Genomic DNA, 16,863 nt, shown 5'->3' with positions numbered 1-16,863 from the left:
TTTTGTTATATCTACAACGGCGTCCTTTATTTAAGTTTTTTCTTACCTAGGCTCGGCCGCGCCCAGCCTCAACAAGTTGTTTCTAACTTGTTATTCATGAGTTTCGCACCCGCAACATCGAGTGCATGACCGATTCCAATCGTAAACGTTTACAAATGAAATTTTATCGGAGCGCCTAAAACAGCTCCATAATAAACAAATCTTTTCATCATATTTAGTATAACATCACGCTAAAATGCCTTGAAAACTAGGCAGAAGCAGGTTGCCGTTACGTTAGTACACTGTAGCTAGGCCTAGCCTACTCAGGCCTAGCCAACGAGGTGATGATATGTACACTCTGTGTGGTGAGGCATTTATGTTCGGTGTATAAGACGCACCCTTAATTTAAAGGTCAAATTTGCGTGTCAAAAGTGCGACTTATACACCGAAATATACGGTATCCCTATACCATGTATTTCAATGTAACCTGTGTGAACACGGCCCAAACCCCAAACCACTATCCCAGTAGGATCTGAGCATAATGCACTGGAATCAAGAAGGAGTACATCTGGATATCAATTCCCAGGGCGGGATTGGTAAATCCCACTGCAATGACATCCATCCAAGTGTTATTTTCAACTAGGATACCTCACAATTATGTTAAGATTTTTTACTGACGAAGTACTTAAATAATATGAAGTATTGGCCTAATTTTGTACAGTAGTAAATTATGAAGTCATCATTAAGATGACAAACAGGAAGTGCTACTGGTAATTATATCGACTGAAACATGGTTTTGGAAGTCTGGCAGATAAACTTTATCAAATAAATTAACAATTGATTAAAAATGAGTAATATGATATGAATATTAACGCAAAACAGGCAACTTCCGATAATGTTGTTAGTCATAAATTACTGTACATTATTTCTTAAATAAATCATAGAAATCATGGTATAATCTATATTTTTCAAATAGTGTTCAGTGTAGGAACATTTTTAAGCCTACCTTTTTCCACATTCATCAGAATAAACCAAAGAAAAATAACGTTTTGTAGGCCTTATAAATTGGAAAATGAATTTTTTTTTAAAGTGCTCTTTTCTCAAAATAGAGACCAGTTGAATAAATAATGACAAGGAAATACCGCCTACTGTAAAATTCTCCTACATAAGATTTCTCCGGTAAAAATATATATATATATATATATATATTTGTGTGTGTCTTAATGCTGTTTTTGATTTAGGCTAATTTCACTACAAGCATGTGTATGCGAGTTTGATGTAATGGTTATGTAACAGCCTTTCAATTAACAATAGCTTCAGTTGACAATGCGAAAATCAAACGAGTGAATTTGAAAAGATATAGGTTTTCTAAACTACTCGCATCAAAAAACGTGGACATTAAATCATATTATGTTTTAAAATTACAAATCACAAATAATAACTCTTGCCTCTTGTACAAAAATGAAGTTTTTTGGACAAGTAGTTCTCGAGAAAATGCAATTTCATTTTACTTGTTACTTTAAGACTGCTAGACGGCTTTTGAAAAATTTGGTCCTATCTTTTAACACTAGCAGGTCTGAAAAGTATACTAAAAGGTGGTTCAGAATTAAGACCGTGGTCGCAAATGATCCCAAAATTTAATGGAATGTTCCTTTACCACATATTTATCTGTATATTCATTTTGGTAAAGATCTTTTTGAGTAATCCTGCTAACAAACAAACACACGGTACCGATTACATATACGCGCCTTACTTCTATAATTTTTACTCGATGGTATATAAAGTTGGTTCGTACATTCGGTACTGATTTTAACCACCTGATGTAACCCTGTTTACTAATTAAATTAAGTTAGATAATAAGTTATTGACGGTTAAAACGAATTTAGGTTCCAAGATTTGCCCCAAATAGGGGTGTTTTCCGACCGTGGTATACACTGTATAATGGATGTCCATCTTGAAAAATACCCGCCACAAAAATGCGAGGAGGCTTCGCATTTTCCTATCTCCTCCTACGATAATTGTTTTTAATAGCTGAAAACCGGTTGAACAGCTAGAGTACACCATCATAATGTTGAAGACAGGCCGATTTTCTTTAAAAAATACTATTTTGATAGATTTAATATACGATTATACAAATCTATTGATTTGCGATGAATGGAACATCCCAATCTCTCAGTCTGCCAGAGCTTGGTTTAACACAAGTACTGTAGGTAAATTTATGAGCCCTTGGTTTAACACATACGGTAGGTAAATATATGGGCCCTTTGAGAATAAACTTGCGAGATTGTGGATAGGCTCTACTGTTAGATATATAAACACATTATTATATACAAATAAACTTTATACTGACAGTTCTTTCTCAACGTTTGTATTAATTAATAATTACCAAATATAAACGTCGTAGTGGTGTATCGTGACATGGTACTTTAATATTTCAATCGATTATGACAGTGACAGTTTTAACTAAACTAAATAAAGAATGTTCTCTAATATAATTAGGAATCTCTTGCCATACACGGGGAAAATTAGTGTACAATGAATATTTAAAAGAAATAAATAAATAAATAAAATAAAAAAAGTATTAAATCGCAAATGTTTTACTGTATTTAGAGGTATATTATTTATAGGCCTATAAAACATGAAAAAAATATTTCGTTACTGAGTGGATAAAGAATATATTTAAAAATTGTTCCTCTTTGTACCTATCCGCTTTCCCATCCCTCAACCCTAATGTTACTATACAAAACACAAATTGGGTTTCTTTAAATGAGTCCAAATCAAAAACTTGGACTCATTTTGTGATAAGTTTCTCCTTCGGAAGTAATTCCCAGGGTGCTAATTTTAGTTGACTACATAAATCATCGTGTCTATTTATTCGTTTCTGTAAACGACGATGTATAGGCCTATAGTCCCGCCTATAGTCCTGCGGTACGTACATTTGAAATCGCCAGTTTTGTTACGCTGAAATCACTGTGTATTCGAGAACCATCTGTGGGCACGACCTAGATGGTACGCGAGCGAAGCGAGCGTACCATCTAGTATTAGAAAGTTTCGATTCAACTCAGGACATACTCAATGTGGTTGCTGTTTGACCTAAAAACTATAAAACTGTATTGTGGAATACACTAGAGTGAGAAAGCATGTCCCACATGCGCACAATTAATTAACATATATAATAACTTGTTCCTAGGTCGTTGATTGTCACAAATTGAAAGCTCTCTCAATTATTACTACCAATACTGGTAGCTTAATTGCAAAAGAGTCATCATTCAATCATGTCTTTCCTACAAAATAATTAATATATGTTGCATACTAATTTGGGTATGACCCACTTTTATATGAAATTGGGTCATCCATGACATATATCTTATACCCAACAGTGGGCTTATATTTTAAGAGTACAGTACAGTAACTGAGAGAATGCTGTGGGTTGCAAAACTAAAATTAAATGTGGTGAAGATGAGACAATGATAGTCATCCAAACCGACCTCAGACGTGAGAATTCTAGACACACTAGACTAACTAGCATTGCCAAAGATTTTATCATCCATATAACTTATTTTATAATTAACTAAGAAATTTTCCAGAAATTAGATAAGATCATTGAAAAAGAACAGTTTACATTTTCCTTATCTAATTAACTTTTTGTCCCCTAAAAGATGAATATGATAAGGAAAGAACAATACTGTTATACCTATATCCTTGTATACATAGGAAGTGTTTTCCTTTTTAGAAGAAAAATAAAACTCCTCTAATTTACGATCATAATGAATAAATATCATTTACAACCGACATCAGTTTCCGTCATCCTTGAAAACTAAAGGAAGAAGTTTTCTAGAAATGAGTATTTCCATTTAAATGTCAAACGATAATGTCAATATCATTATATTTTAATTCCCGGCTGTTGACCTAAAAACAGAGAGGGGCATTACGCCGTTAAAATTAAGGAAGAAATCGTACAGAAATTTGCATTTCCATAAAACATCTATACTCATAATGGAAGAATTTAATGAAAGAATATTCAGGAAAAATTTGCCCGAACATTACTTGATAAAATGATGATAAAAACCACTTAAATGATTACGTATAATAAGCACTTAACCTATTTCTATTTCATCTTTTGTATCATTTATTATTTTATTATCAATGTTTTATCCCAGAAATGCCTTCAGGATTAGTATAATAGATCTTTGTGTAAATCTACCATATCATTTTGGGAATCAATGACTATGTTTAAATCACTGCAGTTGAGTTACATAGAATACAATTACTTTTTATATAAGCCATTCCAATAAACAAAGTGGCAATATAAGATTTTGTTGTTAGCCTACACTCCTTTGGAAAAATAATTCAGGTGTGCCGTTGTTTACTGCAGTCATTCTCAAATCATAAACTACAAGAAATACAATATTTGTTTGATTAAACATTATTGGACCTCTGCTTAAATGTCTGTCTTTCAGATTAACTATTACTTGAATATCTCAATATCCCCATACCTATATACCCAAACCATATCTCTATACCCCCTACCCCCACCCTCGTATCTCCATACCCCCACCCTCGTATCTCCATACCCCCACCCTCGTATCTCCATACCCCCACCCTCGTATCTCCATACCCCCACCCTCGTATCTCCATACCCCCACCCTCGTATCTCCATACCCCCACCCTCGTATCTCCATACCCCCACCCTCGTATCTCCATACCCCCACCCTCGTATCTCCATACCCCCACCCTCGTATCTCCATACCCCACCCTCGTATCTCCATACCCCCACCCTCGTATCTCCATACCCCCACCCTCGTATCTCCATACCCCCACCCTCGTATCTCCATACCCCCACCCTCGTATCTCCATACCCCACCCTTGTATCTCCATACCCCCACCCTTGTATCTCCATACCCCCACCCTTGTATCTCCATACCCCCACTCTTGTATCTCCATACCCCCACCCTTGTATCTCTATACCCACACCCTTGTATCTCCATAACTCATCCTTGTATCTCCATACCCTCATCCTTGTATCTCCATACCACTGCTACATTAATCGAATACCAGTAGTGAATTTAGGATAGGCCTATAAGAACCAACAAGAAACAATTCCAAAATTCAACCCCTCTCTCCAATTGCACTAAAATATCAGGTATTTCAGAATATAACTGTTTAAATAAACAAGGTAGCAATACTCACAAACTCATTTAAAGTTTAGTTAGTAATTTCTCTTGTAACATGTACATAAAAGATAAACTCACCCCCAACTCATACACAATACATTTTTTTTCAAATGTCAATTGTCATCTTGTTGATTAATGAGGAACATAAATTCAGCAATTTTCTTTCTGTGATATAATGCAAAAAGAAGATTTCATACATCATTTTTGTAAATGTTTGATCACTCGCGATCAATTTCACGATCTATAAATTTTCTCGTTTTGGATAAAACAGAAAATCAATCGATATGAGAAATGGAGCCAATGGATTTACGAGATTCTCTGTCTATATTTCATTATTTCATACCTGGATAATATACTAAAATAATAGAAACGGTTTAGGTGATGGTCTTATACTAAGGCTAAATTTCTCTACTTACAACGCACATGTGAATTTTATTATCATTAAAGTAGCTTCTAAATATCAATGAATATCAAATTACAGATTTTTAATATTCATAATAAATTATATGCTACTCACAGATGTGGATATAATCATTGGTTGAAATGTGATAGCATGTATTTTCTTACTTTTAGTATCTCAGTCAGGAGGTAAAGTTTATATACCCTTAAGTATACAAAAACGGTATACGAATATACCCTTAAGTATACAATAAACGGTATATGATAGGAGGGGGTGGGGGTGCAAAGCAAGACATTTACAGGGGGTTCTTTTTCCCAATAAAAGGGACATGTGAACGTAAAGGGTTTTTCACACCTGTTCTGGCACGGTTCCGGTACGGCACAAGCAAATCCAATTGAATGTCAATGTTTTGTTTTCACGGCGCTCCACGCAGCTAAGCGCCAACCGATATACGCGTAGCTGTGTAAAAATGAAACTATACAATAGGGAAAGAAAAGATTGCTTTAGTCCCGTGGATGTAGATGAAATTTGTTTGCTGGGTAGACCTATTTAATAGCAATTTTGCTGTTGACCGAGTGAGTACAAACAAATATGGTCTGAGACCTCAATGATGCCTGGCAAGTTGATGTATGTAGAAGAATTTTAAAGTGAAGGTAGTACAAAAAGGTATGCCAATTCTCAAAATATTGATTGAAATATCTAACAATAAAAACAATCAAATTATACGGGAATATAGAGTAAAGAAAACTAAAACTTTAAATGTAAGATAACTTATCCAGTATTAAACTTTTGACTGTGCTAACAGAGGGAGCTATGATCACAATGGCACATATTCCAAGCCCAGAAGACGCCAAGCCCAGAAGGTGCCAAGCCTGGGGGGAACAGACGATCAAATTCCTGATAAAGTGTCTCCAATCAGTATACAATAATACCTAATGTTTCTCCAACGTCTTAATAGTTTGGGGCAATATTTATATAACACACTTCTACACACTGGTAAGACCTCGAGACAATTGCTAATTACAGAAGAAAGGTTTAGATAGGTGTAGATATTGATGGCGACAATTGGGGTGAAAAGGTATTTTACAGAACGTTTCTTAAGATAGACGAAGACAATATTACTAGGCCAACTAGCAGTGTAATTAGGTCACAAACATTAAATACATATTTTTTTAAATAATTGGGTCACAGAAAAAAACAATGCTTGTTACAGATTTCAAAACAGAAGCCTTGGGGATATATTGAAAACTGACTGGTCCAAGTCTATAATAGGCATGTATCATATGTTTACCTACAGTAGAGCCCGTCCTTTGGGACAACCCTATTAAAGGGACACATTTCCATGAAATGAATGAGGGGAAAATTTGAACATCACCCTAATTTAGAGTCCCGAAAGTGTCCCCATAGGTTTTATTGTATTTACAAGCTTAGTTGATTGGCTAGTAAGGCATGTTCAGAGAGTGAGATGGTGCAGCGAAATAGATTTGAGTTGTATGCGAAAATACCAAAGGCCTGCCATGCTATTTTTCTTATGACCATGGATAAGATGTTAATGAGTCATTTAAAGGTTCGTACCACAATTTTATTTGATTCTATACAGTGAAAGTTTCTTTACAAAGTTTATCAACACTCACTATTCTGATGCATTAAGTACACCTGGCTATAGTAAAACAGACATAAAGCATATGCTTAATTACATTGTCTCTTTACACAACACTCAAGAAGCAAAGCACAAAACTCACAAGTCGAAATAAATTGTTAAATTTTACAAGCATAATTGGACTGTCTACAAGAAAATTAACCTAAATGGACATGACTATACTTATATAGCCTTAGGACTTATGGGTACTATGGGAAACTCTGAAAATTAACAGCTGTCTTGACAGAACTTTAATATAGCAAATTGCCGTCAGGACAAAGGAACAGGGCATTGTAGTAAAGATTAAAATCAAATAAATAAAAAATTACATCCTATAAACTTGTTGTTTCACTAAACATTGTACAGGCAGTGACATGCATATAAAACAACATAATGAGGTTGGGCCGTACATTGAATAAAAGCATTAAAGAGATAAAATTGGATTTAATGACGTTAGGGACAATGACAATGCTAAGGTTAATAGAGTAAAGTTTACGAATCGTATTCTCAGCGTTATCATTCTATTTTTCTATGCGGCTCTACCACGTTGAAACAAGCAAGCAAATAAGTAACGCTGGGCCTGGTTAGAGCTTGGATTTGAGATCATCTGGGAATATCGTGTACTGTATATGGAGCTGGGGTCCAATTAGGCATTTTAAATCAGCACTGCTGACTCTTATGGCAGGCCCTGCATCTAGTGTCTGCCTCAGACGTATTGGCCCATGCCTTTCCTCTGGTTTGGACGAGAAAAGCTCATGATCAATCTTAGGACCAATCAACGTGCTTTAAACAGTCCTGGCTTAGTTTCATCCATCATTCTACAAATAAATATCTTATTTAAAGAATGACTATCAAGGAGTGGCCGTGTAAGAGAAGGTAAGCAGTGTCGGAAATCTAAAGATAAAAAGGGCTCATATATTGTGTACGTATGATTGATTTCTATTGTTGTTGTAAAACGTTCATGCTTCGCTGGTCGAGGTCAGCACTCGATCGTTCGATCCCTCGATAAACACTCCAGAAACACTCCACAAACACTCTAAAAAAAACAGCAGAAAAACACGAGCGGGAATGTCGAAAGTCCTCTGACCAGTACTGTATGGCTGAGTCACAGTTGATACATTCATAAATACTCCAATTGTAAAATGTCGCTTTCTACCATCAATGGGACAATCTCAACAGGTTTACAAGGGACAATTTAATTGTACACATGTGACATATCTCATCTTCTTTGAATATATGTATGTATTTTTTATACAAAAGAAAAATTGTTTTTCATTTTTCTGTATATATTTTTCAAATTTAAGTATGCTTTTATTTTTCTACATATGTTATATATGTTTTAATTATTCTTTATTTTTAAACCTTGTAACTGGCCGATTTTGAAAAGCAGTACAATAAATCCAGTCAAAAAGAATAAATAAATAGGCCTAAATGGTCAGAACACGTAAATTATGATAATAGTAATCCTTTTAATAATACCTTTGTAGTCTATTGCTATTAAATGTTTGTATGTATTGGATAGGTTGAAGTAAAAACTATGACATTTGATGAAATGAATACAGCACATATGGAAATAATAATTCAACCCACTATATCAAAGCAAAGTTTATAAAGTTTGAAGACTATTGGTGGCGCTATAGGCTTATTTAAATGCCTGAACAAGTTACTGTAACATTATGGTGAAACTTAATAAAACCACTACTACGAATCTATAATGTATAAGATATTGTATTACTTACAAATAAACTATTTATAAACACAATTTTTGTTACTGGTTATCGTAATTTTTGTTATTAGCTGTAAAAAAAACATAGGACTTACCTATGGCAAGTGTTACTGTTACGTTACTGTTCTGGAAGCCATCTTTTTACGAAGACACATGGCTGTCATTGACGGATACTTAGTATCAGTTGATTTACTGCTGGTGTATTCGAGATCCACGTTTAAATGTGTATGCAGATATTTATCTTTGTATCGTATATAATATACTGAAAATACAACAAAATAACAAAAGTTGCATTATGCGAAGCCTTTCTATCTAGAATGCTAAAGTTAAGATGTTACTATAATGGAACTTCCATGGTACTAGTATACAACACAATAGATTTCTCTTTAAAACAATAGTCAGGGCCGTAGCCAGCAGGAGGTAGACGAGGCAAACGCAACCCACCCCATCCCCAGCACAGATCGTCATATTATATATTGATAATCATTATATTTAAAGTACCTTTTCGGATTTCCTCGTCTGTTTTTAACCTCTCGCTACGGCCTTGATTCATTTAACTATAAGGGGTGTTATTATGACTATGTTTTCAATTTTTTCATTTTTTTTTTTGCAGTACTGTAGTAACTTTTGTATAAACAAGAACATCATTTGAACTTTGACATTCCCTGATATTGGTATATACAATACAGATTCCACTTTAATAGTAACCAGTTGTGTAAACTTTGATGCATTTATTAATTTTGAGTATCTGTATTGTGTTTATTTATACCACACTGAATAAAGTGAGTGTCTGATCATATCAAATCATGTCATAAATCTACTGCAACATTTGTTGTCATCATTCCGCAGGGATTAGGTTCGGGAAATGCTGTTTGATTCCCTGCACAAGTTTATGGAAATATGCCAGATTACCATACGATAAAAACCAGAGAAAAAAAAATAGAAAAAATTGTAAATTTATCATGTTCTATTGTCCCTAGAGGGGTTTAAATAAATCTCTTCATTTTTCATCAGCTTGTTGAGATACATTGTGGAAATACATACTATTAAAGTTACCAATCACATTCGGTTTACAATATTTTCAAAAACTACAAACTTACTATTGTACTAAATATTAATTTTATATTTTCATAGATTTAATATGGAAAGGAACCTTCATATAAAGTTTTTTACACAGTATGTTACCCAACGGGAAACGTCCTGAGTTGATTTGCCCCGATGGAATGATAGGAGTTAATATGATGACATGACCTCAGTTACCAAGGCATTGTTAACATAATGACATATCCTTAGTTAACATAATATGTCCCAAGTTAACATATGACAAGACATTAGTTAACATAATAACACCTTGGTTAACATAATGACATGACCTTGGTTAACATGACATGACCTTAGTTAACATAACACCTTGGTTAACATGACATGACCTTAGTTAACATATGACATGACCTTAGTTAGCACAATGACATGATTTTAGTTAACATGATGACCTGACCTGACACATTATACATAGGATGTATAGTACAATAATTAGGATTTATCCAGCCTGGATTGGTTGCCAAAGATAGATAAAATTGAAAATGTTAAATTGCATACGTTAATAACATAGTTCACAGAGTTATTCCTAAAAGGACAATTTAAACAATTTACCAGCTTTTGAAAATGGGATGTTAATTAATAGATTTATCTATTTCAGAACTAAAAATGACAACCCCTGAAATAAAGGAGAAGTCTGAAGATAAATGGTTGACCAATATTGAATCTTAAAAGGGCAAATTTGTAATTCTTTCAAAACTAATTTTGCGTAATAGCTTTCAAAAACAAACTATTAAAAAAAAAATATATAACAATGATTCTCTCTTGTAACATTTAAGGCATACATTTTGAACAATAGTTTTTTTAATAGAGCAATTCATTACATTTATTTCAGTTTTTCAATTTTAAAGGATGATTAGATTTTCCAAAATGACAAATTTAAATATTTTTATTCCAATTTTAAAGACGTATGAAAGCATTTGTATGATCAAATAATATCAACTGTCATAATTGACAATCTGATATTTTTTGATATGATATCTAAATCATATTTAAGATATAATTATCGTCACTGACATGAAATAAATTAACAGCATCCTAAGGGTATCCACACCCTAGAAAGAAGGAAAAATGTCATGATCAAAATTAATTTAACTTTTTGTGACAACTGATATAAGTAATTTTTTGTTTTGCTAAATCAACCAGTCTTATTTTGATTTTGTAAAGAGTTTTGACATAATGTATTTTCTTTATTGACTCTTCACATGCAATTTCAGTTAAGTAAAGAATTAATCCTTTACTACCGAGTATCACTTGTAAAAAACAAATGTATGCGTGTTATGGTTAACAGGGGTGGATCCAGCATTATAGATTAGTTGTGGGGGGGGGGGGTAAATATTTTATAAATTATAAAAAAGAACAGTCAGGTTGCAGAAAAAAATCATTTTATTTTAAAAAGACATGGCTGTTAAATTTTAGGTGGGGTTAAAGCCTGCTTATCCCCCGCCTAAATCCGTGCCTGGTTAAGGGTATTTTAAAAGGTCTGTTAAAAGGAGTTGGACACATCTCTGGTGAATAGTGGTTTTATTTACCTCCGCGAAGGAGGTATATGTAATCGGTAGCGTGTGTTTGTTTGTTTGTTTGTTTGTTAGCAGGATTACTCAAAAAGTAATTACAAGATCTTTACCAAAATGAATAGACATATAAATATGTGGTCAAGGACCATTCCATTAAATTTTGGGACCATTTGGGACCATTTGGGACCACAGTTCCAATTCTGGACCACTTTTTAGTATACTTTTTTAGACCTGCTAGTGTTAAAAGATAGGACAGAATTTTTCAAAAGCCGGCGAGCAGTCTTAAAGTAACAAGTAAACTGAAATTGCATTTTCTTGAGAACTACTTGTCCAAAAAACTTCATTTTTTAACAAGAGGGAAGAGGTATAATTTGTGATTTGTAATTTTAAAACATAATCTGATTTAATGTGCACGTTTTTGATGCAGGTAGTTTAAAAAACCTATTTCTTTTCAAATTCACTCGTTTGATTTTCGCGTTGCTGTTCTATTGTTAGTCGACTGAAGCTATTGTTAATTGAAAGGCTTGTTACATAACCATTACACCAAACTCGCATACACATGCTTGTAATGAAATTAGCCTAAATCACAAACTGCATTAAGACACGCACAAATATATATATATTTTTTTTTACCGGAGAAATCTTATGTAGGAGAATTTTACAGTAGGCGGAGGTATGCCCTCTCGGAGTGGCTTTCTAGTTACTTTATGTTATTTATCCTTTTAACCTTTTAACAGCTTTTGTCTTCTGTTAATTTGAAACAATGCTATTTTGGAACACAAAGATTTTTACATAAACGTTTCTTCAACCTGTTATGTATACAGTACCAACCTGGTTCACAAGATTATTGATGAATATTTCAAATTAATGATAAACCTTTTCTAAAACTTTAATTCAGCTCAAACTCAAAAATAATGCATAAACTAGAAAACAAAAGCCAAAATGAAGAAAATTCCTGGATTTCTATTGTATTTTTTAAACGCTGAACATGTTGACTTTTCAATATCATAATTTTCTTATTTGACACAGTTTTACGAAAATGTCCCTCAAGGTGGCCGTAGAGCACTTAGATCCATTCTGCCATTACACGTTAGGGACACATTTGTCATTTGAATGTATCCAAAAAAAAACTGCTGATTCCATCTGGATTGTGCTGATGACTATTGTACTAATAGTACACTGAAGCTAAATTTACTAAAGTGTATTTAGTTTCAAAATTATACCTTCTAGCTAAGCCAAGAACAAATAAGCAAAACATATATCGCTACTGACACTTATATCAGCGTAGGGAAAAAAATCTGACACGCTGTAATGTAAGGGCGTATCCCTTGACACTTTATACACATGATAAATATATGATTCATATATTTGGCCAAATAACATGGGAATGGGAAATATGATTATATGTCGTAAATGCAGATCTATATTTTTATTGTTTTATAAATATAATATATGGCTATGTCCTAATGCAAAATTATATATTGATTATATAAATGGGAAATATGGCTTTTCGTAATGGAGACCTATATATTTGTTTTACATAACTGAGAAGTTTAGTATCAAAAACCAGATATATCAAGTCATTAAAAATGTATAGCTTACGAGAAGGCATTTGACTCTCGGCAGACCAGAGGTGGCATCAGGATTTGAACAAAGCAAGACAATCTAACAACTGGACACTGGGTTCCGGAGATCAAAGGGTTTATCTGTGGCTGCGACATGATCAGTTCCACATCCCTTAACAAATACTGCATGCTGCAAAGAATAATTGGTATTTGTCGCAGCCAGTAATTATATTAAAGGACTGTTAGGAGTTCCTTTCTTGGCAAGGCGAGCTCAGTGTCCTGTTAGATTGCCTTGCTCAAACAGCAATTATGAGATTTGCAGACAATGTGGTCCAACCATCAGTCAAGATATTGGCTTAGAAATTGATGAGCAGGACATCATACCGATGCATGCATAAATTAAAAATAACTGGATTGAAAGTTGCAAAAATCTGGCAGGCCATTTAGCAAGATGGGAAGACAACAGAATGATAACCAAGAACCAGCACAAGACATCGGGAAAGACAAAAACAGATGGAGAGAGGATATCACATCACCATATGCAAGAAGTAGGCTACCTAGGCAAGGGCATCAACGAACAGAAACGATTCGCTGAGGAAGACAAGTTCTGGAAGAAGTCTGTACTGTAGGAGAGAGATCACTAAAAAGCAATTTATATTTATACATCACCTGTAGCTAAGATTTTAAAAGAGAACTACAAACCTGTCGTAAAGATAGTATGTAGAAACCAGTTTGTGATGCAGTTGGAAGGTTTACATCTCCAGAGGGAGACATTCTTATTTTCAAGTGCATCAAAGCAAAATAAAGAAGTATTTTGTTGACCTGAAATAACCTCACCAATTCCATCCAATTTTATGATAATAAAACCAGGAAATTTAAAACCATGTCCCCAATACCAGGTCATTGTCACAAAAACCAGATCACACATTGTAATTGGGGACAAAATATCACAAAAATATTTCATCTGATTATCAACTGTGAACAAAGTACTGTCAACACCTGGTTGTAGACATGTGTCCTCCTTAATTCAGGAGATGATTAAGAACAATAGCTTGCTCATTTGATTAAAGATTTAGGAGCTTGCAGAATAGGTGCAGTATTTTGGAATCAAAGAACTGAAAGAATCATTAGTAAAGTTCAGATTTATAGTAAGGTTTCTTAATAATGAATTTGTCAACAAAAGACAAAAAATTCCTAATTCAGGGGAGGAAAAGAATATAGATGGATGTATTACATGTTATAGTGAACTCTAGCTAATTAGGGACACATTAAAGATGTATTGTCTGCAAAACGAATAAAATTAACTTGTAAAAGGTAATTTGTACTTTTGGTCATTCACTTTCAGCACAAAAAAAAATACATTAAACAAAAATAAAATGACATTAACTAGGTTCCTGTTAAATATTTATATTCATTCATTTCTAGTTATAGAATATAGATGGATGTATTAAATGTTATAGTGAACTCTAGCTAATTAGGGACACATTAAAGATGTATTGTCTGCAAAACGAATAAAATTAACTTGGAAAAGGTAATTTGTACTTTTGGTCATTCACTTTCAGCACAAAAAAAATACGTTAAACAAAAATAAAATGACATTAACTAGGTTCCTGTTAAATATTCATATTCATTCATTTCTAGTTTTCACTTTATTTTCATATAGCAAATCTGATGTCTTTGTACAAACCAATCTAAACAGTTTTAAATGGTAAAGAATAAATTTCCTCTTTTCAAAGTGACATTATTACAGGACATTAAGCAAATAAATCTATTTAGTCAATCTAGTTATTTAGCACTTACCCTATCATGCGGGGGTAATAATAAAAAGAAATACAGTTTGTTAAAGTTTATCGAAAAATATCCTCTTTAAATTAATCAATTTCCTTGCGTTTCGTGCAATAATTACATACAATTTATTTGGGGGAAGGACACCTTAGGGGGCAGATGCTAACCTACTTTATAAAGATTGCTGTTTGGACTCCTATTTGAAACTACTTACCAAATTAAACATAAATTATCGTGTTGACCGTGTTCAAATATATATTACCTCTTGTTAATTTTACAGAAAACTTCCCTTTTTAATAGGAGTGTCTATAGAAGATGATTTTACTGTAAAACCATGTCTAAATTGTTATCATAATACACGTTTTATGTTGATCTACTGCAGGTCTGCAATAATCACGTGATTGCGGGGCGCCCTCGCAATCATCTTTTGACAGCGGGAGCACCTCTAAATTTTCAACTCACGCTGTCAACAGATTACCACGCCAGTTTTTGGCGAAGTAAAATAATTTTAACTTTCACATTTACCAGTTCATTTTATCCTCATACACTTATAGGCTGTGTGTACTCACACAATATACTTTGACTGGAATTTATCTCGCACCTTATCTTACCCCCATTTTGTTCGATTTTTCCTACTCACTCCCTCTCTATTTTGTTTTTCAATTACGATTTTGAGACATGTGTATTTGGCCCTTTCAGAGCATCCCAATGTTCCTTTTTTATGTTCTCCTTTTATGTGCATGTTGCAACGATTACTTGCCATTCATATTAAATAATTTTATAACCAATACTATTTGTATTTGTTTATCAGGCTCACATGTGTCAATATACCCATGTAGTGTTTGACCGTGATATGACCCACTGTATTTATTTCTCACTTTACCTACATATTACACATACTTTAAACTTTGATTTACAATTTTCACAGCTCATAGGGACAATCCTATATAAATTACACTGATTGATTAATAAATTAAATTTTGAATGAATTATACCCATGACAGAGAAAGACAAACTGTTTTTAATTTGGTGCAAACTAAAGAAACATTTTAATGGCCTTTGCTCCTATGTTCATTGACCTAGCGGTCAAACTGTTCTTTGAAGTAGAACGGCAATTATTGAAATTCTCTAACACATGTGTTGTAATCACTTTGTGATAATTGACCAGAAAAACAAGTGTTAAAAGAACCAAATACCAGTAGTAAAGACATACAATAACAAATTAATCAATGGTGTCAACGAACAAGTTTAAAAGAAATGGATGGGTCAATGAATTGGTAACAGTGTTTACAAAGTATTTAACAAGTACCCAAAATGAATCAGTTATATTAAAGAGAACGGTAGCATTAGGAAAGAGTTACAACGCGGTAGGTAATAGTTTACTACAGCTGAAAAAAATGGGTATTTAAAAACTCGGGCTGGGCATGCGCACACCCTAAAGCACGTCTGGGAAAAGACCGTCTATGAAAACATTTGCTGATAAATATTGAAATGCATGTACACAGTAGTGATCGCGAGATGAGCTGCATTTTTTGTAAGATTTCTTGTTTTAAAGGAGATCGGGGATGCTATTATCACTATTTTTGTTTTAAAAGCCTTCCAAACAGACAGTTTACCAACTACTTTTATACCCTGAATCTAGACAAGTATCACCACCTTTATTGTTTCAAAAAGCCTTTCAAAGATCATGAGAGTAGACCTACTATCATAGAGAAATGCAACTTTTCTACTCTGATCCTGGAACCACAATTTTTAGACAATCTACACCATCACCGGCACTACTGTTAATAAATTATGACAATACATTTAAAAAGATCCACCGAATAATTTCAAACATTAATATTGGAGATGCCATTGTTTAATTATGATGTATATTATATAGTAGTACTGTACATTAACACATTGCAGAATGATCAGCATGAATATTAATTTAGTCACACCAAAGCTTTCCAAATTTGTATATCAAATGTCGCCAACATA

Source organism: Antedon mediterranea, chromosome 5 (genome assembly GCF_964355755.1).
Source record: "Antedon mediterranea chromosome 5, ecAntMedi1.1, whole genome shotgun sequence".
Classification (NCBI taxonomy): Eukaryota; Metazoa; Echinodermata; class Crinoidea; order Comatulida; family Antedonidae; genus Antedon; species Antedon mediterranea.
This window is presented reverse-complemented; position numbering follows the sequence as displayed.